The sequence below is a fragment of the Propithecus coquereli genome, unplaced genomic scaffold (genome assembly GCF_000956105.1).
Source record: "Propithecus coquereli isolate 6110/MARCELLA unplaced genomic scaffold, Pcoq_1.0 Scaffold336, whole genome shotgun sequence".
NCBI classification, from domain to species: domain Eukaryota; kingdom Metazoa; phylum Chordata; class Mammalia; order Primates; family Indriidae; genus Propithecus; species Propithecus coquereli.
In genome coordinates, this window is record NW_012149019.1 from 2001522 (window position 1) to 2028151 (window position 26630).

Genomic DNA, 26630 nt, shown 5'->3' on the forward strand with positions numbered 1-26630 from the left:
CCGGGCTCTGCCTCCCCACACCACCTGGGGCTGTCTGGACTCCCAGAATGTGGGAGAGCTTTGCCACTTGTCTTGCAGAGATAACATAAATAAAATGTTTTCCAAAGCAGGCAGACACTTGGGTAATTCTGGAACACTTAGTTCATGATGTTCCAGTAAATTGTTGCATCAGTGGAGAAGAACGATGCAGGGCATGAGTGAAAACTTAAAAAAAAAAGCGAACAACTGTACAAGAGTGGGTTTAGGCATATCAGCAAAGGGCAGAACAGCCATGGCCAACGGATGGCTACGGGTCAGCACTGGCTTGCGGAGGGCTCCACTGCGGGTGGAGGGAAGTGCTCAGTGTGTGTCACCATCCTGCTGTGAACGCTCCTAGTGGTGCCAATACAGACAGGAGGGCAGCTCTTCTCACCTGCACGATGCGTGGAGCGACTGGGAGGCCAAGACATACACGAGTGGGACAGCCCAGCTTTTCTAAGGGCTGGAGAAAAGGACTGAGCTAGATGGTCTTTTGAAAATCAGTAATAAGCTCACATTGCTGCCCCTAATCAATGGCACAGGTGTGGGATGGAGCTTAGCAGGAAGTCAACTGTGTACTGCAAGCTAGATGGAATCAACCCCCAGAAGGAGAGAGATGTGACTCCTGTAGGTCGGGAAACTGGCGTCAGTGGCTTTAGTGGCTTCTCCAAGGCCCCATCATTAGCAAGTGCTGGGCCCCCCCGCCACAAGGCTGGGTCTGGCAGGGAAACTGGGGCCCAATCTCCTTGCCCTATTTTGATTTTGTTGTCCCTGCAACAGAGACAGCAACCCCTGAATGATTACAGAAGTAGTCCCCAGACACTTTTCAGTAAGTTTGGTGCTGGGGTTAAAGCAGTATGTTTGGACCCTTTGAAGAGTACCTTCATGATTTTTTGCTATGACATTAGGCAGAACACTTTGATTTCTTGCTCTCTGAGTGGAAAGAAATAGGTGAACAAGAAAAGAACATTTCAATCTCAAAACCTCCGAAGCCTGTCCTGCAGGTGCCCACGGTCCACCATGAGCCCACCTGGGAGTGCCACAGGTGGCTTCCAGGGAGCAGGGAAGCTCTGTAGACTGGTGATGGAGTGTCGGGGACAGGGTGTGGAGTCAGACACTTGGCGCTCCCCTACTCCCTGCCTGGAAATTGGGGGGATGTTACCTGATCCCTCTGAGTCTCCCTTTCCTCACTTACAAAATGTGAACTGTAGTAATTGTATCTATTTCAAGGGGTTGGGGAGAGTTAACAGTGACGGAGCTCAGCCTAATTCCTGGTCCTTAGCCAGCACCCGCGCACGAGCTCTATTATTAGTATTGGTAATCATGTGAGTATTAATATTTGCATGGCTGGAGATATTTTACAGCAGCAATTACCCAAGTCTGAGAATTCGACCAGCCAGGAGCCCTCCGTGAGGGTCTGTCCAGTGATGATGGTGGTAGGTGAACGTCGGGCCCAGGGACAGGGCAGGATGCAACAAGAGAAGACCAAATGCCCTCATTTTGACCCACACCCAGCTACGGGCAAGCAGGACCTTTCATGAATGTGCTTCTACTTTCTGTCACACGGGCCTGTGAGCCCGGCTAAGAAGGCCAAGCAGATGAAGCAGTGTGTTCTGGGCTCTGTCGTAAACCTGATGGACAGACATCGGGATGGAGTCCAGGGCGAGCCCCATCCCAGGCTTCTCTGGCCTGCCCGGTGGGCTCCACACAGGGCTGAGGCTGGCACAGGGAGGGCTGGAGAGTGCTCAGAAGAAAAGGTTTCTGTAGTGAAAAGGGAGCAGTAAGGAGATGTAGCTAGTGGTGTTCATCTGTGGCATATATGCTTACATTATGGTTCGTGTTTAAGACTGAAGGAAAGATTGCATGGTGTGTAACTCTAAAAGGACAAAAGAAATATTTACCCCGATTTCCACACATCTAAAGGAATTCAATGAAAAGTCATAGAATGTGAGTAGAAAAAAATATACTCTTTACTCTGTGAAAAAATAAATGAAAAATTTAAATGCCTTCAACCTGTTAATGAAAGTTGTCCTTTCCATACGCATAGTGCTTGAAATGCACACAGCTTGTTAATATTCACACTCAGAATCCCAGCACATCTTTCTGGGTGTTCCAAATCCCCGTTATTTTGGCAGACTCTGAAGATGCGCAAAATTCTGACAAAAAATTAAGATATATTCTGACGGTAACCATGCAGAAGAAGAAATGTTTCTTAGCACAGAACAGTGTGACTATTGGTATCAGGTCAGGTAAAGATTTTCACCACTCAGATGGCTGCATGGGTAATGGGGCACATGGGTTTTCGTTCTGAGATTGATTTTCATCCAGAACTTTTATGGGTGTTCACATGTGAGTGTGTGCGTATCCCTAGACAGAGATAAATAAAGGCATTTCAGCAACAGCAAGGAATTCAAGAGAAGGTTGGCCAAGGAGAGTCTGCTGCCAGAAGGGTCCCTTTGTATTGTGACTGCCCCTGACCATGCCTCGCTGTCAGGCACGAGGTCTGACCTTGCAGAAGTGTGTCATCTTGGTGACGATTCTTGGCTGCAAGCCGTAGTGACAAACCTCAGGGCAGAAAAGGACCTGGTGCAAGGACACTAGTGGGAGAACCAGGCTCAAAGAGTGGGTAGGAATGGAGGGTGTCCCAAGGCCCGAGAAAAAGAGCAACCTCTTTCACCAAGGGATGGGACGCAGAGGGAGGGTGAGGACACGCTGCTGGTGGCTGCAGGGCGGTGGGGTGGCAGTGGCAAGGTAGCAGCAGGAAGCTGCTCCCACTGCTGCAAGGCACGCCCCCTCTCGGCACTCCGGGTGCCCAGTCCGGTGGGTGGAGGGAGGGAATGTGTCCATCCAGCTGACCTGGGTCAGGCCTCTGTGCCCTGGTGGCAGAAGGTGGAGAAGGACGGAAGGACCACTCTACCTTGGCGGTCAAAGCATAAGACTCTACTGTGTCCAATGCCATGGGAAAAAGGGAACTTCCCCAGTGAGGAAGATCGGAGGAAAAAAATCAACAAATTGTCACTATATTCAAGGAGTCTAGAAGCCACAGAAAAGTAAATGCCCCAAGCTACTTGCCGACAGCACCAGGGCATTGGAGCGCCCTGTGGGTCTGACCTTCCTAGTATTTTTCAACCTTGACTGTGCACAGTTCGGCCTTCCTTCTTGATGAGTGAGAAGGAACAGCACAGCCAGTCTTCCCCCATCATGGTCGCACCCAGTGCGTGCAGAGCTGTGCAACAGTGATTCCAGAAGTGACGTTGAACTTTTTGCTTTAGGTAATATGGTAATGATTTTGCCCAGCTCTGTACTTTACAAATAAGAAGACGGAGACTTATAATTTGTCCAAGGGCTCACGGAGTCAGAACTACCCTCCTCCCTGCTCTCCCAATTCCAAGGCATTTTTTTTTCACCTCAAAGCAGTGAAAAACTTGGTACATTATAATCGGGTATTTTCAATCATGCTTAACATGTCTGCAGAACTTCACCCTTCATTCAGTGACTCTGACCTCTTTCTCTGATGGCTTCTGAAGCACTCTGTCTTTGGCTTTCTGCAGGTTCTCTGTGATTTGCCTGGGTGTAGACTTTTAATTTTCCTGCTAGGGACTCACTGGGTTTCCAAAATGGGTGGGTTGGTATCTATGTTGGGTGGAATGGTGTGTCCCCACCAAAATACATGTCCACCTGGAACTTCAGTGTGTGACCTTATTTAGTTAAGATGAGGTCATCTTACGGTGAGCTCTCAATCTTTCACGAAATGTGGAACTTGTCCTTTATGAACTCGGACACGTAGCTGAGGAGATTTCTAAGCAAAGTGTTAAAGGCATGTCCTGGTTTCTCCCTGCTGCTTAGAATAAAATGTGAGAAGGAAGGGATTAATTGAGGAAGAATTGTTACGCAAAAAGGAATGCCAAGAATCACCAGAAGCTATCAGAAGCCAGGAAGAGGCAAGGAAGGTTTCTTCCCCAGAACCTTCCGAAGGGGTAGAGTCCTGCTAACACCTCAGTTTTGGACTTCAGCTTCCAGAAATGTGAGCGAATAAATTCTTGTTGTTTTAAGCCACCAAGTTTATGATAATCTTTTATAAGTTTATTTTTCCCTAGAAAACTAATAAAATGTATTTCAGTGGTTCAGGAAAAATCTCTTTAAAAAATTTGTTCAGCTTCATCTTCTCTCTCCTTTCGCGTTGGGACTCTAATTAAATGTATGCTAGCTCTTTCATTCTATTTCAGTGGTTTTTGCTCTCTGTTCCATATTGTTCATCTATATAATCTCTTCCTCACCAGATTATAAATTCTATCTTTAGCTGTAACTAATCTGCCATTAAACCTACCTATTGAATTTAAAATTTTGGTTTTGTGTTTTTTTTATTTTGAAAGGGGCTCTACCTCCCTAAGGCCTGGCCCTCTCCTGGTACACCACCACTCTCAGGGGATGACCCTTAGGCCTCCCAGCTCATTGTGGGTTATCTCCTGTTGGACTTCTTACCTAGGAAGAGCCTAGGACTTTGATTTCTGTTCCTGTGCTCCATGAGGCCTTCAAAAACAAAAGTTCAAATCCCTGTTCAGTAAATGCCTTTAGGCTAAGAGCAGCACTCTTTAGGTTTGACAATTCTTTACCGTCCACCAGCTCTTCCTTGCTTCTAATAAGATTGATTCTTAAATATTTCACCAATTTTTAAAAATTATTATTGCTATAAGCCGTAGGGTCAGTCCAAATAACCTGGGCTGCCATAATTGAGGCAGGCCGAAGTAATCAATGCTATAGAGCTTACTGCTGAGAGTACAAGCTTTGAAGTCAGATCCATATCGGAATCCCCGCTAAACCTTACTCTCCTCATCTGTAAAATGGGAGTAGCTAATAGTACTACTCATTACAGGGAAAATGTTAAGGAGAATTTATGGTATATAGTAGTTACTAAAACTAGTCTTTTAGATATAAAAATAAAAAATGACATAAAATTCAGCAAGCCTCACAGGAGACAATTTGCTTCTTCCCTGAAACTCAAAGGAGGAGCCCTAGGTGGTAGAAGACCCATTTCTGTAAGCTAGCCTCCTCCGTCAGCCGATCCTGGCTTCTTGCAGACATAAAGGTATTATATTGGAAGTCATCCAGGTATATGCAATGTGGCTTCGCTCATTTGATACTTTAAAAAATTTCCAATCAAGCAGATCATCTTTTAATTAGAACTCTGTCCTGCTAGGAGCAGGCATTGTTTCCTCTTTTCCCATTATATATGGGGCTTCCAGAATACAAATTGTCACTCTGCCAAAGTCTACTCGTTCTTCAGGTGCAGTTTTAGTGAGAAAAGTCTCACTTCACGAGAACTCAGAACACTTTGAAACTTATCTGACTTTCGTAGCTCGTGTGTGAATTTATCCCCCAATAGCATCACTCTCTAAAATCACCCATCAATCCATCAATCTATCCATCCACCATCCATCCATCTCAGAGCCTGTCCACACCTGATTCATTGAGAAGGTCACATTGAGCTAAGAAGACACATTTTCAGGGGATGGGCACGTGTGGGAGGAGCAAGACGCACAGGCATTGCTTTGTCCACAGGCCTCTTACTGTGGAGAGAAATACTTTCTGTTACCATCCTAAAAATAGCAGGTGCCTGAGTTTTGTGCTGGCATAAATTCCAAATTTAATCCTCACTGCATAGGACCGTATTACCACAAATTTAACCCAAACCAGAATCAGTTTGAATGGCCTATCCCATCATCTCATTTAAAAATGGCTAAAACCCAGCTAGAAACACTAAAAACGACAGCAACATAAAGCAGTCAGTATGCAGCCTGGAGCCAAACAGTTCACGGGAGTTAAAAAAAATCAGTCATTCCTATATCTTTACAACATGTTTGCTCCAATCTTGAATTCTCAAGCATGGAGAAATAGACACCATAACAGGAGACGAGCTGTTCTTGGAACAGCCATCTCTGCCGCCAGATGAAACGGAAACTGCCTCCCGTGGGGGCCCCTGAGTCACTCGTCATTCAGTCGGCACCTGCCCCCACGCTGCGCTCTGGAGCCCACCTGGGAGTGAGACGCCGGCTCTTCACGGCTCCTCAGCCTTCAGGATGCTGGGCCATGGGGGTATTCAATGAGGGAACCCCAAGAGATTCAGAGAGATATCGACCTTGAGGAAGGGGAGGAATATTCACATTTAATTAGAAAGTTTTGATTTTCCTGTCAGTGTTTCATGGCTGAATACTTTCTGCAGAAGTGGAAGGCCCGACAGAAATGATGTTTTCCCAGGTACGAGAGCACTGGGCCCACCCTTGCAGCAGAAGCAGCTCGTGTCTCTGTGGCCCTGGGACACAGTGCTGGAGTCGGTGGTCTGGCAGGTGGTCTGCGTGAGCGCCCCGCCTGCCTGGACTACAGGCGCAGTGTGGATGCTGCCCCTGCAGCAGCCAGGCCACAGGCAGGGGCCGGAGTGGCTCTCAGAAGAATGGCTGCAGAGTCCTTTTGAAGGAGCAGCTACTTCCACGATCCTCCTCTGACTCCCCACGTGCCCAGACGTTCAAAGGAAGGAGAATTCACAGCATTTGGTCTGTCTTTCTGTGCTTCAGTGACTGTCATCATAACAGCAACGCTACTATCTCGCCTTATCAGAGAGCAGAAGTCGAGGTCTGAGCTCACGCCGCCCTGGGGTCTGGCCACAGAGTCCTGCTCCTGCCCTGAGGGTCGGGTCTCTGACAGTGTGTGCTGCACCTGGCGGTCCAAGGCTGGAAGCCATTGCAAATGCACTCCCGGGGTCTCCCAGCCTTTCCTGTCTGCTGGGCTGAACATGCAGCCCTCAGGTGTGTCAGGAGGGAGACTTGCTGTCCGCTCACCAGTCGTGAGCACCTTCTGTCTACTGAGGCACTATCTTAGGTGTGGAAATTAAATGTTGAACAAGAAATGAAAGGTCCTGCTTTTCAGCATCCTGTCATGGTGAGCAGGACACACGTGGCAAACCAATAACCGTAAACAGATGAGAGAATCAACAGTGACAAATGATCTGATGACGGGACATGGGGACGCCGTTCAAGAGCAGGGGGTGGAGGGTTGAGAGGTGCAGGAGCAGAGCCTCTGTCCTGAGGTCATCAGGGAAGCACCCCTCTGTGCGCAGGGGGCCAGACATGGGAGAGCGGGCCGCTGTTTCCAGCAGAGCAAAGCTCCAGCGAAGGCCTTCAGAGGGCAGCCTGCGTGGAGTGCCCGAGCCAGCTTCTCAGAGCCACCCCGCGTTAGTCTGCTCCGGCTGCCGCGGCAAAGGCCATGGATTGGGCTTAGCCAACAGGAGGTTATTCTCTGGCAGTCCTGGGGGCTGGAAGCCTGAGACCGAGGTGTGGGCAGGGCTCGTTTCTCTGGAGGCCTCTCTCCATGGCTTGCAAACGGGCATCTTCTCCCTGTGTCCTTGTGTGGTCTTTCCTCTGCGTGTGACTGTGTCCTCATCTCCTCTTCTTATAAGGACACTAGTGCTACCAGATCAGGATATCATTTATCCTGTGATATCATTTAATTATCTCTTTTAAGGCCCTATCTCAAAATATTGTCACTTTGGGGGATAGGGCTTCAACATCTGAATTTGGAGGGTGACACAATTCAGTCCCTAACGGACCCGGAGAGCTTGTTACAATTCGTGTCGCCGCACTCACCACAGTCTCTGAGGCAGTGAGTCTGAGATGGGCTCTGAGAGTCTGCATTCCTGGCAAGGTCCCAGGTGGTGTTCATCTGCTGGTCCGGGGACCCCGCGTTGAGAAACGTTTTAAAGTTTCAGAGAAGGCTGCCGAGGCAGCTGCAGAGAGAGCCCTGGGAGGTGGAGGGACATGGCTTAGAGAACAGGCAGGACGCAGATGCAGCAAGGCTAAGAAGTCTGGCTGTTTCTTGGAGGGGGGCGGGAGGCAGTGGAGGTGATGGGCAGGGGCGCATTTCACAAAGCTCTGTGCCACTGCCCTGTAGAGAGGGACCTCGGGACAAGGAGGCATAGGTGGGAAGCTGCAACAAGTGGTCCCGGCCTGTGAGGCCAGAGGGCAGCCAGGTGGTGGAGAGGTCGTGGGAGAAGTGGTCAGAGTTGGGGCACGTTTGGAAGACAGGAGCCCAGGGCTACTGGGTCGCTGGCTGGAGGTGGGGGTGATGACGAAGAGAATGAAGGGTACGTTGTAGGTGCGGGGCTTGGGCATCCGAGTGAATGCTGGTGCTTTTGCCTGCAATGGGAAAGCCTGGCATAGCAGCAGGCATGGGGGAAAGTGGACATCTGGTGTGGGCACATTAGGTCTGAACCGTCACAAGACGTCCCGGCGGAGATGTCAAATGGGCGGATGATTCTGGAGTCGAGGCTGGAGGTGGCTGGGAGTCTCGCAGAGGGTCTTTAAGGGCTGTGGGTCTGAGCGGGCGAGGGCACCGAGGCAGAGAGTGATGGGAAGAAGGTCAGAAGGGAGGCCTGGGCATCTGGCCGCTGAGGCTGAGCAGAGGGGAGGAAGCAGCCGGTTGGAAGGAGGCAAAGCCAGGAGTGCTGTGCCGATGGCAAAGCCTTTCGAGAGGATGGGGTGGCCAGAGGAGGCCCAGGCCACTCAGGGATGCAGTGGGACCTGACTGAGACCTGGTCACCTGGGCTGCAAACTAGCAGGTGGTCTGGCCGGTGGCCAGAAGCATGGACTTTGGTATCAAATAGATGTGTGTGCACGCTAGCTTCGGATCCCGCCAGCCACCTGACGGAAATTACCGGAATGGCCTGAGCCTGGTTTTTAGCATGGGGGACATCACATTCCCTTAGCAGTACAGTGCCAGTAAAAGTGACCTATAAATGTTAGCTTTTATTAGCAGAAGCAGAGATAATCCAAATTCAGTGGCAGAGTAAACAACTCCTTCTACTTAGAGCTTTAAAACGAGTGAAATGTGTCCACTGCTGGGACTCCTCGCTGGGGGCTGCGCTACTCTTCAGGAAGAGCCGGGCCTGAGTGGTCTGTCCCGCCCCAGGGCAGCCTCCTTCCTCCCACAGGGTCCCCACCTCTGCCCTGCGTCCTGGGCTGTGCTGAGTCACCTCCCCGCAGGCACAAGGTGCTGGGAGGCGCTGCTCCCTGGACACAGGTCGAGCCCCGTTTTAATTGCTTCTCCTCCATTGTTGGGCTCCCTGGGCTCCGCACTTGTGGACGGGTTCCAGCCCTTGCTCCCGGGCTTTGGTCTCTGCAGGGAGCCTCCAGCTGCCTCTTTGTCATCAGGGAAGCCTTTTGGCTCTCCTCCCCCTCCTCCCCCTTCTCCCTCCTCCTCCTTCTCCCCCTCCTCCTCCTCTTCCTCCTCGTTGCCAGGTTTTGAGGACGGCAGATCTTTCTTCTGAAGACAGAGGGGCTGAGCTGACCTCTGAAGGTGGAAGGCACCGCACAGGGAGACGTTCTGCCTCTCTGGGGCCACAGGGCAACTGAGCCCCGAGTCACGGGGCTTTCTCCAAACCCTAAATGACCCATCTTTGAGGACCGACTACAGAGGCCACTCAAGAGGGTGGAAGGAATGTGGGCTTGGGGGTTACAGGCAGTGGGGTTCAGACCCCAGCCAGTTCCACTGGGACCTCTGCAGTTACCTCCCCACAGTCACCCTCGGTTTCCCCGCCCGTGGGATGGACTGGCGTCCAGGTGTGGGCCGCAGAGAGCGGCAGGGGATGCACGAAAAGCATGGAGAACAAGGCTTGGCTCTAGTGGGATTCAAAACGTAATCGCTCTTTATTAAAACTTTAACGTGAAAATAATGTTGAAGCTACAAAATTACAAAAGTAAAAATAGTGCAAGGAACATGCGTGTCTCCTTTATGCAGAGTTCCCCTTATTGTTGACATCGAAAAATGGTAACTGTTGTAAATGCGTATTTTTAATGTTTAAGCGATTATACTGCGAACTTTAAGGTGTGCATTGTGGCATGTCACTTAGTGTCTCTGAGCCTGTCTTTGCTCACCTGTAAAGTGAGAATGTCACCGTAGCATTTACACTATGGTGTCTGATAGCCATGATGACACGGCTACGCTGACCCGGGGCACCCCTGCCAGGATTCCGGGGCAGGCCACTATTTCTGCTCTGAAACTGAAACATGTACTTAATGCTCCTAAATCAAGAAATAAGACTCAATTGTCTATGGAACAAATTGTCTCCCCCCAAAACTCACAGGTATAAGTCCTAATCCTCAGTATGAAGGTATTTGGAGACAGGGCCTCTGGGAGGTGATTAGGGTTAGATGAGGTCGTGAGGGTGGAGCCCTCACAATGGGATTAGTGCCCTGTACAACAAGAAGGAGAGACACGGAGAGCTTGCTCCCCCACCCCCACCATGTGAGGATGTGGGGAGAAGGCAGCTGTCTGCAAGCCAGGAAGACAGCCTGCACCGGACCCGACCATGCCGGCGTCCCGATCTCTGACTTGCAGCCACCAGGACTGTGAGGAAATAAACGCCTGTTGTTTAAGCCGCCCAGCTGTGGTATTCAGCCGGAGCTGACCAAGGCACAGCCTCACTGCAGGCCGCTCTCCCTTTCGCTCTCAAGATGCCAGCAATACTGGGTGCTGGTCAGTACTAGAACTCACCAAGCTCTCCCTACCTCTGAGCCTCCTGCTGAGAAGGCCTCCCCCGGTCTTCTCGTGGTTGTCTCTTTCTCCTCCTAAATGTCACCTTCTCAAAAGGATTCCTTCCCAGACCACCCCGTGAAAATGCCCCGTCTCCTGTCCTTCCTTCGGATTTCATTCCAGGCACTTACTGACATCTGTGGTCCCTTCATTCATGTTCTGTTTTCTCCTGTACTGGTGGCCTCGCCCACAGATTCCTCAGGCGTGAGGAGGGACTGGCGAGGGGCTTCCCAGACCTCAGCCTGGGACAAGGAGATGGCTAGGTGGGGGAGCGCTTGGGGATGGGGACGGGGAGAGTGTTGTTGGGGCCGGGTGGTGAAGGGCTTCTTCTCCCGGAGGCTTGGGTCCAGCTTGGGTGACTCTGTGGTCCACCTTGTGGGTTCTGTCCCTGAAGTGTGCACACCCTGGCATGGTCTCTAAGCCTGGGTGAGGGGCGTGGGTGGCAATGGTTAGGGCAGGAGGTCCCTGGGAGGAGGCAAGTCCAGTGGTCAGGCTGCGCTGGCGGTGGGGTGCAGGGGGTGCCGCGGGGGGAGTTCCGATGGATCATGCCCCTGTGCTGCTGGTGCCTGCCGTTTCCAGGGCTGCTGACCAGGGACTGTTTTTCTGTCGCCCATCCCAGAGAGCAGGCTGAGCTAGCTGTTCACAGCCCTGCCTCTCTGCTCCCGCGTGCTGCCGGGCCCTCCCTCCCGCCGAAACCCACACCCGCGCCAGCTCCGCAGCGCCCGGCTCCAGCCGCCTCTCTCAAAGCCGAGCTCAGGTCCTCTGCGGGAAGCCAAAGCTTTCCCAGGTTCTCAGCCTGGCAAAGGGACTGGGAAGGAACCCTGTCGTTTAATGCAACGTGCCTGTCAGAGGCACTGGGGACATGAAACAGTGTGACTTTCTCCCCCTTCCTTCATGCATAGGAAAAAGAGTTAAAAGGAAACGCTCCAGATTTGTAACAGATTATCCCTGATCACAGGATGATGAGAGATTTTTTTCTCTATACATTTCGTATGTTCCAAGTTTTCCCCAATGGCCATGTATACATTTTTTAATCATATCGCAATAAAGGTTATTACTGTCGAAGTGCCCTGTAGTCGAAGCTGGTCTGGTAGTAATATAAACAAAGCATCTACACCTGACTGAATTACGGACTGTTGTTGACAGCAGAAACAAAGCTTTCCAAGCGTGGTTTGCAAGGATGTCTGCGGCAGGAAGGGGCATCCCACCCACGGCCAACGACCGAGAGGGAGCCGGGTGCGCAGAAAGGCGCAGGTGGCTGATGCTTCATTCCCAGGGTGGGGACACCTCTATGATATGATTTGAACAAACCCAAGATGGGTCCTCTGTTGGAGAGGAAATCCCTTAGGGTAACACATTTTTGCTTCAAAACATCCTCATGGAGTGTAGATGTCTGCATGGAGTAATCCAAAGGGATTTCTCCAGCTATTCATGTCTTCGCATCAGTGAAATTATGGATTTTTTTTTTTCCTTGACCAAGGTTCAGCCAAGGTGAGCTTGGGGAAAACGCCACGGGCACTGTGCAGAATCTGGGTCTTTTCCACAGTTGCACAAGCTCGGAGGGTGCCAGGAAGGGCTCCGGCCCTTTCTGTTTCTAATCACTTGCCATGACAATTGTTGATAGTTTATGTGACATACATGCACAGAAACTCTAAGTCATCAAAGGGGAATGAGTTTAGGAAGACAGGATAGGGAAAAAAAATCTTTAAAACTTATAGAAAATTTTCAAAAATTGAAATAGCTTAAAGGACACTTGCTTACCTTTGCCTGCATTCCTACTGTCACATTTGTACTAAATGCAGCACACATGAGGGACACGGCATGATGTATAATGTAATAAATGTCATGCAAATAATAAATGTTCCCACGGTCACATTTCCCCCTTTGCTTTGGTCTCTCCCTGTTTTTTTTTTTCTGAGACGGTTGAGAGTAAGTTACATACATCACGGCGCCAAACACTTCAGTGTGTGTCCCTGGGAGGAGGGACATTCTCGTTCACAACCGCAGTGCAGTCCCAACCTCCATGTATTCAAGTGGATACGACACTTTTATCTACCTCTGTATTTCATTCTTGCCACTTAGCCTGGTGATGTCTGAGCACTTTCCCTCCACTAGCGTCTAGGGGTGGGTATTGCGTTTTCCTGTCGTGTCTCTTTAGCCTTGCTTACTCTGGAACATTCCCGTCTTCCCGCCTCTTCTATAACTTTGACTTTTTTGAAGAACACAGTTCGAACCCCTCCTTTCCTGTTGAATAGGATATTCCCCATTTTGGCTCCATCGGTCATTTCCTTGCGATCAGATTCGAATTATGCGTCTCTCCTCCCTTACCTGTGGCCCTTAGCATTGTAGCAGGAGCCCTGTCTCCTCCTTCATTAACTAAGTTATTAGTCAATATATTTATTATTGGGATGGACTCCACTGCATTCTCATTCCCCCAGTGGTCTATAATTTATTACTTACCTGATTGCTTTGATAATCAAACCCATGACCCAGATTTGGCCGGCAGGAGCCCCTTCCAGCTGGCTCCCATGTCCTCTGACATGCTTGCCCTTTCACCGGAGCACGTCTTTACTTTCTGCATAACAAGCTGCTCCAGACTGAACCTACATTTCCCCAACCATTCCCCCAAGCAGCCCTGGCTCCCTCAGAGACCAGGATGTGCTCGATGCTTCTTGATCTTTTTGTGTGAAGAGCCAGGGCCTCCGATTCCAGTCTATCACCGGGTGCCTCTCCCCATTTCACATTTGGGTGTCCCTTCTTTGTCACGCAGCGAGAACTCCAGCTCCTATCGACCCAGTATGCTCACTCACTTGTTCATGCCTATTGCACAGGTCCCGTAGCCCCAGGCTTGCGTCGCCCACACCACTGCTGCAGCTAGCAAGAGCTCACGGTGTGTTTGCAAGGCTCCACTCCTCCTCCCTGTCCACGCCGCCCTGCCCCAGCCAGACAAGGAGAAATTTAACAAGAAACCAAATAGCGATAGCAAGAAACAGGAGACAAGTGAAACATGAACATCGTTCCAAAATTATTTCTAGTTTGATAGCAATTTGCAGAGAAAGTAGACAACCATGCTGGGCAATAGCAGGGCAAGTGAAGGGATGGTATAATAATGAGCTGTGCCCTCACCATGACAGACAGGGGCTTACACCGCAGCTGGGATGGGTGAGCTCCTCATGGAGACCACCTTGTTCTTTTTCACGAAAACAACTGGGCTTTGCTATGCAGAGTAGAATTCGGTGCTCGAATGAACAATTTGAGTTGATTTTGTCCGGAACATGTACACGTTACTGGTCTCAGCTCTACTAATATAGTTCGCATGGGGACAAGGCCATGTGGAGACCAGTCTTGTGGAGCCTGTGCTGTGACACAGATCGTGTTTCCTTTTTCTCACTCACGGTTCCCAAGGCTACGAGCTGACTTGAGGTTTGCTGTTCTTGCAACGTGTCCCACCTCACCTGCCTCTCTGTGGGTCTATCAGACATTCAAAAAAGCTGTTAGATCCAGTTGTAGCAGCACAATCAGGGGTGCTCCAGGAGTCACTCGGGATGTTGGCTATGCAGTCATTTCCTATAGAGAACAAAGCTCGCATTGCACTCGTTCATGGACCTGCTTTGTCTCATTCGGGCCTGCTTTCCTTCTTGAGGCCCTGTGTTTTAGCTGAGAGCTGGCCTGTTGTCATTATGTAAGGAGCAGTAGGATGAAATTTTGCATCTAACCCACAGGAGGGTTTTCAGCAGGATGGCTCGAGCAGGTTTTTCTATCAGAAAACTTTGGAACCTACACCTTTGACCCCCTTCCCCATGCATCTCGCCATCTACATACTCATTCGGGGCACATCTATCTAGGGTCTGCAAGGCCCGGGCCACATGCGAGGTGCTGAGGGGCAGGGGTTGAGTGTGTACTAGGTCTGGAGGCTTGAGGGAAGGGTGGCCTAGGAGACTAATAGACTGCTGTAAAGATTCCTGTTCAAATGGGGGCTGGGGGGTGAAACACAGCTGTCACTGGCCCATAGCAATTCTGAAATCCCGCTGGGCACAGATTTCCAGTTCCTTCCTTAGAGCCCAGTCCTGCTTCCTGGCAGTGACTCGCTATGGCTCTTGGCTCTGCCCTGTGAGGCATCCCTCCCTTTGGTCCTGTCAGCTGTGGATTCATGCTTTCTGACAGCCTCCTCACTGTACTACTCAGGGATTCCAATGCCCTCCTGTTTTGTACTATCTCTGACCCTTTACATTTAAGATGATACAATTTCATCTTCTTTTTCCAATCATGCCAAATGAAGACTGCAGAAGCATAAAAATAAAAGTTGTAAGGGTGGGATCTTATCTAGAATCTCAGAAGATATATGAGGTAAATGGTGAAAGAAATAGAATCTCAGAAGGAGAGAACAGGCATCACTATTAGTTAATCCAATTATATTAATTAGAACATTTTTTCACTAAAACACATGAAAAACTTTTTCAATTTTTAAAAAATATGGTAAAATAAACATAACATAAAATTTACCATTTTAAGTATTTATAAGCACACAATGCAGTGGCTTTAAGTACATTCATCTTGCTGTACAACCATCACCACCAACCATCTCCAGAACTTTTTCCTCTTCCCAGACTGGAACTTCAGAACCATTAAACAACAACTCCTTATTCTCCCCTCCCCAGCCCCCAGAAACCATTATATTTTCTGATTTTATGTATTTAACTACTTTAGATACCTCATATGAGGGGAATCATATAGCACTTTTGACTGGCTTCTTTCACTTAACATAATGTATTCAAGATTTATCCGTGTTGTAGAATGTGTCAGAATTTCCTTCTTTTTTAAAGCTGATTAAGATTACATTTTATATATATATACATACACACACACACACACACACACACACCACATTTTGTTTATCCACTCATCCACAGATGGACACTTGAATTGCCTCCACTTGTCAGCTATTGTGGATAATGTTGCTATGAACATGGGTGTACAAATATCTGTTCAAGTTTCTGCTTTTAATTCTTTTGGATAAATAGTCAGAAGTGGGATTGCTGGTAATTCTACTCATATGGTAATTCTATTTTTAATTTTTTGAGGAACTGTTTTCCATAGTGGCTGTACCATTTTACATTCCCACTAGCAGTATGTAAGTATTCCAATTTCTCCACTTGAAAGACTTTTTAAAAAATACAAATAATTATCTCCATATCTTCCCAATAAGATAATTTTCTCCCACTTCCTTTTTCAACAAGAGGCATATAAAGAAACACATATATTCATATTTGTCCTGCCTTGCCATCCTAACATATCTGTTTCTCTAATATATCCAGTGAAAACTAGAAAACCTCAAATGATTCCTTTAGCCCATGTTAATAAAAGTTATGATGAAGTTGATGGTGAAGACAAGTTGTGGTGTGACAGTATATGAGCTGGGTATCCTGGCCAACTCGTCCATAGTGATCATACTAGGAATACATGAGACGTTATGTGTGACAGTACCAAACACTGTGCTTGACCAGAGGAAACTCTCTAAATGTTACTCCTTCCCTCTCAGAACCTTCAACAAAAGTCAATTTATTAGTAACTCACATCATTTACAACCTTAAGTCATGATTTTCAAAAATTTTATGAGCTAAAGAATGTTGTTTTTAAAAAATTTAAAATTGAAAATGTAGCCCTAATATATAAACAGAGGAAAGAGAGGCTACTCTGATTCCCCAAGAGATAAAGTGAGGTAACCCCCTCCCCAACTCCTTCTCTTACCTGAGGAATCTCTTCAGAACACAGTTTCAAAACTAATACCCTAAAGATAGGGTTGCAAGCTATGGCCCATGATCCAAACCTGGCCCATTGCCTGCATTTGTAAATGAAGTCTTATGGGAATGGAGCCATGCTCACATGTTTACATATTGTCTGTGGCTTTCTCGGTACAATGGCAGCATTGAGTCATCACAACAGACCATATGGTTCACAAAGCTAAAATATTTACTATCTGGCCCTTTACAGATAAAAAGTTTGGCAACCTCATTAATAAGTGAGCTCAATGGACAGAGAGACTTATGAATCACCATAATAATCAGTGCTCCAGCTGCAGCCCGTCCAGGGACCTGGTTCTCTAACTGACCAGCTGGGGCACTTGGAGTCTCCTGTGGTGAAAGGACAGAGCAGGGTATTAACAGTCCAACCAGGAGCACCTGGAGTAGGAGGAATGTGGTCTCTCAGAGGGAAAAAGGTGCGATTAGCAGAAAGAAAAGGATATGGGGCAAAGAAGAACAAAATAGGGACAGAACAATGTCTGCTTTTAAAACAGTAGAAAACTAAATGAAAGAATAATCAGACAAATAAAGAAAAGGACAGAAATATATTCTTCACAGAGATGTACACTATCAATATGACCAAGTCTTTAAAACGGAAGCAAACAGAATGAACTTGTGTTTTGACATTGGCAGACACATGGAGCACTTTTTATTTATTTATTTTCTTTCTTTTTTCTTAGGGTTTTGAAATGTTATAGTAGAAAGAAGACATGCAAAATTCTTAACGATTACTCTAAGACATAATGGTACATAGTTCTAATCAATAAAATTAAAATGTCTTCTCATCAGGTTGTTTAAAACAGCAGATCCTTACTCTTTGTGCTCCACTATAGTACCATTGAAAATTTTTGCATAAGGATATTAATTTATCCAAGCTGAAGCATGTTTATTTGTTTATTTTTATATCAATTTATGGGGTACAAGGTCAATTTTGTGACATACAGGTCAAGTCAGGACTTTAGGGTATACATCACATTATTATATCCATTAAGTAACTTCTCATCACCCGCCTCCCTCCCGCCCTCTCACCCTCCTGCGTCTCCATGTCCATCATTCCACTCTGGTTTTCAGTTGCCTGAGCTTTCAGACTTGCTAGTTTTATCTGTGGTAACACTGCAGCCCTGCAGCATTCCTTAGGCCTGCTCAAAAGCAAGTGGAAAATCAAAGGGCTCTCATACTTCTTAAGACTCCTCCAAACCATAGCACATGATGCCGAAATTTGAAGATATCATTAAAGATCTGAAGTCCATTTCCATTTTGTCTTGAAATCAATAACATTGATCAGTAAATGATTAATATGATTTGACTAAGGCTTTTCTGCACACTTCCAGTTAAAAAGAAGTAACCAGGGCTTCTCCACCTCCGCGACTGGCTTTGTGTTTGCTGATGCTGATGAGGCTTTCTGAAGCTTTCTGGCTCAAAACCCTGCCGAGATCAAAGAGCTTTCAAAAGGAATCCAGGCACACCAGTGACACTTACATGCATACTCACCCTCTCTCTTTGCACATTATAATAATCCAGGCACTCTGTACTTTATTTCAGTGTCCCACAGAGTAATAAACACGTTCTTTAGAGACAGAGAAACTTGAAAAGTAATTTATTGTGATATCACTCCTTGATTATGTTCATATTTACTTCCGTACTATGTAATTAGTAGTTGCCAAATAGCGATTAGGAGGAGGGGACTTAAATGTTACGCAGCTGACAGAATGAATTATTCTTTCCTCCTGATGTACGTAGGTTCAAATGTTTATGGGATTTCACCTATAGTATTGTTACGGTGGTCCAATGCCATAATAAAATATGACATTCTGTTTAATTACAATGCAGCCAGGTTTTAAAGAAAATTCAGCTAACTTTTGAAATAGATTGCTTTTAATGGGTTGACTGGTGACTAGAATCTATTCCGTGGCATGGTCAATACCGCTGAAATGTTCCATTCCCACGGGTCCCTCCTGGGCCAGGAGTTCTGACTCAGTGCATTGGCCACATACAATTAGTGTCACCAGCGCCCATGTTTGACCCCCTCTTGGTCAGACCTAAAGTGAGGAAAAAGTCAAGGGAAGGAAAGGCTTGGAGTGTGGCTGAGTCTGTGTCCAGGCTCTAATCCTGTGTTGTATCCTGGAACCTGGAGGGGCACAACCGCAGGGCTTTTCTCACACTGACTTTTGAATGACCATGAAGGAGCTCCTGGCGTAACACATGGATGCCGCCCGGCTGAGCGTTGTCAATGGACGTCACTAGTCTGTTGAAGACCTAAAACTTTCACAGAAGTCGTTGCCATCTTTAGTTATTGTTAATTGGTTCGAATAAATTTACCGAGGAAAACATTTTGCTTAGAAAGATAGAACTGTAACATGATATATAAGGTTTCCTAATCTCTTTTTCCACTTAATATTTTATAATACCTTTCCATTTAAATATACATTTCACCCACACCATTTTCAATGACTGCAGTTTTCTTTTGTATAACTAAACCATAATTTATTTTACCAATTCTCTATTATTGAACATTTTCTTGTATGTATATCTTCATGCTCTTATATCTTCACTTGTACTGAATTCTGAAAATAAGAAATACTGAATCAAAGGTATGCCCATTTTAAGGTTGAACTAGATTTTCAAATTGTGTGATGGAAGCATTGTAAAAATTTCTATTTTCACCAGTAGCTACATAAGATAGGGCTTATCTCCCAACATCCTGAATGATATAATTTTTTTTTGCCTTAAGTAATTTTAAAGGTTACACTATTCCCTCACTGTTGTTTTAATTTGAATTTTCCATAAACGCTAGCGAAACCATTTTTCACTATTAAAACCTGTAGTCACAGGATTTCCTCAAGCAGCTTGCAAAACCATGCAGGCTTTGACCTGCTTTCCTTCAATTGTCCTGTGCTCCTCTCACTGTGAGACTTCCGCCTCTGGGCAGCTTCAGCTGTCCCGGATTCCTGACTCAACCCCAAGGTCCCCAGTTTCCCCCAGGTGTGGCATCGCCTTCATGGCGGTGCACTTGTCATGCCAAGGCTCGCAGGCTTGCTGGCACCTTCTCCCAGCACCAGGTCCTGTGCCCTTCCCTGACATCCCGTCCCCCTGCCTGCTGCCTACCCCAGAGAGTGTCCCCATGAGAGCATCATCACATCTCTGTCTTCACAGCTGTGGCTCCCAAACACTTGCTATAAATTAGCTTCATCCTTTGCCTGTTGAACAGTGTTACTTTAAGGTCCCACGAATAGCTCCCACAGTTCTGCAGACTTTCTATGAACTTAAATCCTAAGGTTGCTGAATTCTAAAGATTACATTCCCCTGTTCCAGCCCAGGCACCTGAACTCAGCCTAGACCTCACTTCCAGAGAGTCCCCAGACTGCTGAGCATCCAGTTTCCATGAGAGAGGGTGGGATTGGGAGTGCGGAAGGTAGGTCCCAACGTGTTCTGCGCCTACTCTTTACTGGCTGCGTCACTTATGTTTCCATTGCCTCAGTTTCCTCATCTGTAAAAGGCAGGTAATAATGCCCAGTGCTTTGGGTTTTTGTGAGCATCGAATGCTGGAACTGGGTGACCACATCCTGTAGACTGTATAATATTGTCAACAATAGTTGGTAGCGACGTCACAGTGGTCATCTGTTGCCTTCTTTATCTCCTGTTGTCACAGTAAACTTTCCTCTGAACAGTCCTGGGGTGTACTTCCTCCCCAGGGGTAGCAGATGGGCTGAAGTTCTGAATGTGTATTTCCTACCCCTACTTCCCTTGCCCAAAACTACTACCTGGACCAAGACGCTCTCTGGGGGTCACGGCCTCTGGAGTTACTAGAGCAACACCCTGAGGACAAAGGTTCTGCCTTACAGAGCCCAAGGGGAGGCTGGGGAGAGGGTGCCACATTGAGCCCAGCTCAAAGGACTTGGTCTGTGGTGAGGACAGGGAACTCCACTTCTGCCACCCAATTCCTGTCCACCCTAGCTGCACCTGTCACAACCTGTGCTGCACAAGCAGCGAGTAATACATGGAGACCAGGAAGAGGAAGCCTGCGATTGATCCCCCCATGAAGAGATGCTGAATAACAAAGACCCCATCTAGTGACTGTGATGGTTTATTTTAGGTGTCAACTTGACTAGGTCACAGGGTGCCCAGATATTTGGCTCAGCATTATTTCTGAATGTGTCTGTGAGGGTGTTTCTAGATGAGATTAACATGTACGTCTGTAGAGTAAAGCACATTGCCCTCCCCAGTGTGAATGGGCCCCATCCAATCCATTGAAGGCCTAAATAGAATAAAAGGCTGAGTAAGAAAGAGTTCTCTTTCTCTGCAGTCTTCGAGCTGGGACATCAGTCTCCTGCCTTTGGACTCAGACTTGAACTGGAACTCTACCATTGGTTCTCCTGGGTCTGCAGTTCTCAGCCGTAATAATCATGTGAGCCCTCATAACAAATCTCTTTATATCTGTGTCTATGTCTTTATGTGTATGTGTGAGTATATATATACACATGCACATATCCTATTGGCTCTGCTTCTCTGCAGAACCCTGACTAATACTTATCTCCTTGTAATGGGAATCTAGGTGACCCTGAGAAAATTATTTACCCTCTCTAAGCCTCAATTTCCTCTTCTGTACAACGGAAGTAATAATATTGACTTCATATGTAAAATCATTAAAGGATTAAGGGACCACTAAGAACTTTGTGTTGGGTTCATGGTAAGGGTTGAGTAAAGCATGACTTTTGATAGGAGGTTTACAAAGCACATTAGAATGTGCATTGCATTTTTTAAGACATTACCTCATTGGATCCTTACTCCAGGAAACCTGCATCCCTATCACAAACTGGACAGGGTAACACTGACAGGAGCTGCTTAGCTGAACCTCTAACACGCAGATCTTTTCTGCCTTCAAATACTGTTTCTCTTTTTGTTAGATCACTCCTTCTCAAAGTGCTGTGCTCACACAAATGCACTAGAATTACCTGTAGATTTATATGGAGAACAAATATGCAGATTCTTGAATCCCACCCAGACTTTGGCAAGGAGCCAGGGAATTTGCATTTTTAACAAGCTCCCTGGGTGATTCTAATGTAATTAAAGTTTGAGAGTCTCTGCTTTATGCCCTGCTGAGTCCCCTTACTCCACACGGACATAATTAAGCCTCTTAATTACACTTTTTGCCAAGAATTAACGGAGTCTTAATTATCTGAGAACACCGGTTGACAATAAGAGGCATGAGATGGTTTCATTTGTATTCAAAATGAAGGCACGATTTCAACATCAGTGATGGTAGCCATCTCTAGTGTAACTGGAGGCTTACTTTGTGACAATGCTGTGACCATGCTGAGCAGCTCTCTCCATTCCATGGTGACGTCAGTGCTAGTTAAATGGGGTTCACGGTGATGATTCTGCAGACCTCTAAGTGACTTCATAAGTAGATGCTTGTTATACTCACAATTAGTCCCAAATGAAAATGGGCAACCCATCCCTGAAATGATATGTATTGGGGTACCTGTAGGTGTAACTTAAGAATTCTGTTATCTTCTCACATTCCTACCCATAGGCCACTCTGGCCACTAAATCTGTAAGAATCATTCCCCGGTGAGTAAGGCTAATTTTATCTGTCATTCATATAAAGCTCACAGCCATGGGAAGTTGTTATCATCTTCATGTTACTGGTGTGGAAATGGAGGCACAGAGAGGTAGAGTAGACCCTGGGGCAGTGTCAAGACTGAAATCTAGGTTTTTGATTCTGACTACAGGGCCAACTGGGCCTCTTATCCTCCTAATTTCCATTATTGTCAAGGGTCTGTTCATATTCACTCCAGTCTTTGAGGCCTGGCTGAGCAAGAAGCATGAGGGCAGAACACTGGGCTCCCCAGGGCCTGCTCTAAAAGGTCATGATGCAGGGAGCTAGTCCTCTCCAGAAGTGAGATGACTAGGTGCTCTGCAGACTTGCCATCACCCACCAGCCCTATGCGACTACTCCACTATTATCTTCCTGTTGGGAGCCAGCGGCTCTGGACCTCAAGAAGGCAGCTGAGTTCCTTGGGAGGCAGAACATTACAAGCTATTTTGCCCTATGACATGCTTTGCACATTTTGGTTCATTATTTTGGCTGAATAAATAAATCACCATGCAAGCCTCTTTAAGAATGAAACACACACAGATTCACTTAAATGAGAGCTGGGAGAGAGAGGAAGGCACTGGGCTTTCTGAGACATGGTTGTAGGCTGCCCATGGGCTAGAGCCAGGGCAAAGTGGAACAGAAGGGGATGAGAAAGAAAGCGCAAGGGAAGAGGGAAGCACACACTCTAAATCTATTAATAATTCTTCTGACATCTGTCACCATTCTTAGTGCTTCTGATTCTCCTTCCCAAGGCTGAACAACTTTGGAGTCATTATGATGGCAGGAGTCACTGAATTTGGGAACCTTTTACACCTGGATTATTGGATTATTTAGGTTTCAAACTTTTAATTATTACTCCTTCAAATTCTTTGTTACTTTGTTGTTATTTGTCAAAATATTATATGCAACTTGTGTTTCCTTCCAAGATGAAGGGACTGGATTCACCTTCTTTTCTAAAATTAACAAAAATGAGGCAAAATATATGAAACATTGGTTTTCAAGACACTGGACATTAGGCAATGAAGGATAGCAGTCCCTGAAAGATGAGAAACAAACCAAGTTCCACAATTTCCTGATCTTCCTGCCTTGAGAGAGATTCCAGGCTCTAGCTTCTCTCTCTTTCAGAGGATCTCAGAGCCTGAAACACACCCTGAGGTGAGGAGATGGGGAAGAGAATGATGCAAGACCAAGAAGGAAAGCTACAGAGAGAGGGGCTTCCTATGATCTGCTGAAGGTCCCCCTTGGGTATTAAGCTGAGTACTGTGTGTGAGGAAGCCATCTAAGGCTGGGGAAAGAACCACACAGAAGGATTTGAGAAGCGATACCCAGCACTCACACAGGTCAAGGAATAACACCCACCAATGAGACTGGAAAATCTCTATATTCATAGGGAAGTAGGTAAAGCAAACAGTATGGTCTTGACTAAATAGGAAAAAAAAATTATTAGTGCTAGACTGAGCACTTTCAGTTCCATCTAACAAGTTTTAAGTAGCTTCTGTATCTTACAATGACAATATAAATCCATCAATGAAAATGTACCCAGAACTGACACAGATGCTTGAATTAGTAGGCAAAGATACTAAGATAGCAATATAACTTTTTCCCTATATATTTAAACAGTGACGTAGAATCATGAAAAATTATTTTAAAAAACAAATTAAAATCATAGAGTTGAAAATTGGAAATGTCAGATGAAAAATACACTAGATAGGATTAATGACAGATTAGACATTGTAGAAGAACATTTTAGTGAACTTGAAGAATAGAAACTATTCAAAATGAGATACAGAAAGAAATACAGAAAAAACAAAAAAAACCAGAAAGAAATACAGAGATAAAAGATAATAAATAAAATAAATGTAGCAACAGTGAATTGTAGGACAACTTCAGGAAGCATAATATATATGTAATTGGAGTCCTGAGAAATAGGAGAAAGAATGGGGATATAAAAAACTTTTGAAGAAATAATGGCTGAAATTTTTCTAATTATGATGAGCACCATAAATCCACAGAATCAAAAAACTCAAGAAATACCAAGCATGAGAAACTTGAAGAAAACTACATCAAGCCTTATCAAAACTAATGATAAACAGGAAACCTGAAAGCCAGAAAAAAAGGCATTTGTACAGAGGAACAAATATATGGATAACAAGCAGATTTCTCATCAGAAACTAAGCAAACAAGAAGACAGTGTACATAAGTATGGAAAGGAAAAAAACACTGTCAACCTGGACTTCTATCCCCGTGAAAACATCTTCAAAAACTAAATCAAATGAAGTCTTTTTCAAACATACAAAAGCTGAAAGAATTCATCATCAGGAGAACTGTATTATGACAAATGTTAAAGGAAGTCTTCTAGGCAGAAGGAAGGTAATACCAGAGGGAAATATAGATCTATTTAATACACAAATGAGTGAAAAGTTCTGAATAAGGTTTTTTTTTCTTATTATTCATCTGGAAAAGAGAACTGATCATTTAAACAAAACTAATAATGTAGTGTAGGGTTTACACCATATGTATATAAAACTAAAATGCATGTCAAGAATAGAAAAAAAGGTGGGGGGAAAATGGAAGTATACTAATATAACATTATACTACATGTAAAGGGATATAGTATCAACTGTAGATTGTGGTAAGTTAAATATATATACTATAACCACTAAAACAATAAAATACCAGCAAAGAGTGATAGTTTGACTCTTCTGCCTCCATTTGGATGCCCTTGATCTCCTTCTCTTGTCTGATTGCTCTGGCTAGGACTTCCAGCACTATGTTGAATGGAAGTCCTAATAGAAGGCAATCTTGTCTTCTAAGCAGGTATGCTTTCAATTTTTCCCGTTCGGTTTGATGTTAGCTGTGGGTTTGGCATACATGGCTTTAATAATTTTAGGTAAGGCCCATCTATGCCTATTTTGTTAAGCGTTCTTATCATAAAAGGGTACTGAATTTTGTCGAATGCTTTTTCTGCATCTTTTGAGAGGATCACATGGTCTTTGTTTTTGCTTCTGTTTATGTGGTGAATTACATTTATAGATTTGCATATTCTGAACCATCCCTGTATCTCTGAGATGAAGCCCACTTGTTGGTGATAGATTATTATTTTGATAAGTAGCTGAGTTCAGTTTGCTAAAATTTTGTTGAGAATTTTTACATCTATATTCACAAGAGATATTGGTCTGTAGTTTTCTTTTTTTCGTTGTGTCCATTCCTGGTTTTGGTATCATGTTGATGTTAGCTTCATAAAACATGTTGGGGAGGAGTCCTTCCTTCTCAATGTTGTGGAATAATTTCTGCAGGATAGGCACCAGTTCTTCTTTGTAAAATTCGGGTGTGAAATTATCTGGAGGCTGTGTGCTTCTAAGAATTTGTCCATTTCCTCCATGTTTTCAAGTTTATGTGCATAAATGTTTTTGTAGAATTCATAGATGATGTTTTGTATTTACATGGTATCAGTTATAATTTCCCTTTTCATTCCTCATTGAGTTTATTAGAGTCCTTTCTTTTTTGCTTCCTGTTAATCTAGCAAGAGGCGTGTCAATTTTATTTTTTCAAAGAATCAACTTTTTGTTTTATAAATCTTCCATATATTTTATCGATTTCATTTAGTTCTGCTCTGATCTTTGTGTTTCTTTTCTTCTGCTGGTTTTGGTTTGCTCATCCTTTTTCAGTTCTTTGAGATGATTTGTTAGATTGTTGATTTGTGATCTTTCTGTCTTTTGGATATAGGCATTTATGATATAAATTTTCCTCTCAGGACTGCTTTAGCTGTGTCCCACAGATTTTGATAACTTGTGTGTCATTTATCATTTGGTTCAAAGAATCTTTTGATTTCCATCTTAATTTTCTCCTTAACCCAATAATCATTCAGCACAAGGTTCTTAAGTTTCCATGACTTTGTGTAGAGATGAGAGTTTCTGTTGAAGTTAATTTCTAATTTTATTTCTCCGTGGTCTGAGAAGATGCATGATATAATTTCTTTTTAAAAAATTGTCTGAGACAAGCTTCGTGACCTAGGATAGGATCAGTCTTAGAGAATGTCCTGTGATCTGCTGAGAAAAACATATATTCAGTGGTTTTGGGTAAAATGTTCTGTAAATGTCAGTCAGGCCCATTTGTTCTAGAGTTCTTTTAAGTCCATTGTTTCTTTGATTATTTTCTCTTTGGAGGATCTGTTCTGTTTTGTCCTTGTCAGAGGGGTGTTGAAGTGCCCAGCCATTATGGTGCTGCTGTTTATCATTTTGTTTAGCTCAAGTAGGATTTGCTTTATGAATCTGGATGTATCTGAGTTAGGTGCATAAATATTTACAATTGTTATGTCTTCTTATTGACTTGTACCATTCACCATTATATAGTGACCATCTTTGTCTTTCATTACTTTTGTTGATTTGAAGACTAAGTTATTTGAAATGAGAACTGCCAGCTTTCTTTTGGCTTCCATTTGCATGAAATATTGTTTTCCGTTCCTTCACCTTGAGTCTGAATGCATCCTTGTAGGTTAGATGTGTTTCCTGAAGACAGCAGATACTTGGCTTGTGTATATTTATCCATTCAGCCAGCCTATGTCTCTTTAATGGGCAGTTTGAGCCATTCACATTTATTGAAAGAATTGATTAGTGGGGAAGATTTCTGTT